Here is a 2,114-nt window from a genome sequence, read left to right as displayed (position 1 = left end):
GGTGCTCAAGCAGGTGGAAACATGCTGCGATCACATCCCAGTGTGTGTGTGTGTGTGTGTGTGTGTGTGTGTGTGTGCATGTGTGTGTGTGTGTGTGTGTGTGTGTGTGTGTGTGTGTGTGTGTGTGTGTGTGTGTGTGTGTGTGTGTGTGTGTGTGTGTGTGTGTGTGAGAGAGAGAGTATGTGTGCATTTGTGTGTGTTTATCTGTGAGGCCTTTAATCTTCTGATGAGTTACTAATGCTAATTTGGCTGGGAAATAGATGTGTGTGTGTGTGTGTGTGTGTGTGTGTGTGTGTGTGTGTGTGTGTGTGTGTGTGTGTGTGTCTTTGTCTGTTTGCAACAAAAGCAAAAATGATGCATTTTGCAGTTTTAAGACAAATCATAGTTTAGAATGGAAGAGGAAAAATTGGCCTCACACTTTTTTTTTACACTTTAATATACACTATGTTGGTTTTTATTTGGTGCGTTGCTTTTATATAGTTACTGGATAATGATCCTTAAGTGTGGATATGTAAAGCAACAAAAGATGAAACAGAATTAATGTGGCAATTAAAAAGGGGCCTTTACATTTAACCTGTTGCTGCATGGGCAAATAACCAGAGAAAATGACCACAGCATTTTGTTAAGTCACTCTATTGTATTTTTGAGATTATTTGTCTATTATGATATTATAACAGAATTCTCTTCTATGTTGTTTATATATCTGTGTATGGACAGTAACGACAGCACACTGTATGCTAATGAAATGTAGCTTTTGTACTTTTAGAGGTTTGGTTATTAATATGCGAAATTACAGCTTATATACGTTTATTGATTTGCAGAAAATAGTGATAAAGCTATGATGATAATAGGAAAAAGTGCAATTTAGATTTGTTCTTACTAAAAGATGTAAGAAATCCCTTATACAGTCCTTACAAATACATCACCGAAAAGATAAACAATTCGGCTAGATAAAGACAATAAACAAAATTTCTGTTAAATAATGTTTGTGCATTTATTACAGAACTATTATATGACAATGAGTTTTGATTAAGGGGAAAAAATTGTGTCTTTAATAAAAATCTGTGATTGCATGCAGTTTTTCAGAACTGTATCATTATGGATGTTACACCAATATTAATAATGATTATCGCAACTCTGATTGGATTCACAGTAAGATTTATGAAAATGTCTTACATCATTGGAGGTAAAAATATATATAATTCATATATCTACATCTGTTTATACCAAGGCCAAAATAGTGCATAATAAAGTATGAAGAATCCATTAAAAGCCTTGAAAAGTAGACTTTTTTGTATTATAAGAACTTATTTCTGTATGTTTCCAGCATGCACTCGAGGGCCCTAGTAATGAATGCCTAACAATCTGCCAGGAACATAAATAAAAAACGGCCCATGTCCACATTAAGCTGCATTAGTGAGTGTTGCTGTGATCGGAGCGAGCTGAGGTTCCTGCAGTCACGGTGCTGGAGGTGAGACTGTAGGATGTGACTCTGAGTGTCCGCTTTTCTCCCTGCTGATTTAGCCGCTGTGGTAGATGAGAGACTCAGCTCGGCTCCCTCTTCTTGGTTGCACGCTTCATTTACCGACTGCTCGGTACTCAGAGCGTCGGTGAACGACGTGAAAATGACGCCGAAAATAAGCGTTGCGACTGGAAAATGGGCGTAAAATGGAAGTTTGGCCCTGGGCGCGTAATACCCCCTGATCTCTCTCTCTCTCTCTCTCTCTCTCTCTCTCCCCCCATGCGCCCAATTAGGCTTTAAAACAGGCTGAAGAGCCGCAGCGCGCGCTTTCACACGGTCAACATCTGTCAGGTGCTCGCGCTCCCAGGTTCAAGAGAAAACCACTTGTCTGTCCATGCAGACTGTATAGAGCCTGTTACTCTATTCTCCATCCTGTCTTACTCTCATTTTACTCTCTTCTCCATCCTATCTTACACCCAATTAAAAAAAAAATCATATTATTTATAATAAAATATATATAATAATATAATTAAATATAAATAAATATTATAATTAATAGGTAATTTACTATCATCAATAACCTATTTGGATTTATAAACCGTTATTTAATTGCAATTTAATTAGCTACAAAGTCAAACGTGATATAAAGTTA

This window comes from Tachysurus vachellii, chromosome 24 (assembly GCF_030014155.1).
Source record: "Tachysurus vachellii isolate PV-2020 chromosome 24, HZAU_Pvac_v1, whole genome shotgun sequence".
Taxonomy (NCBI): Eukaryota; Metazoa; Chordata; class Actinopteri; order Siluriformes; family Bagridae; genus Tachysurus; species Tachysurus vachellii.
Note: the sequence above shows the minus strand (reverse complement) of the source record.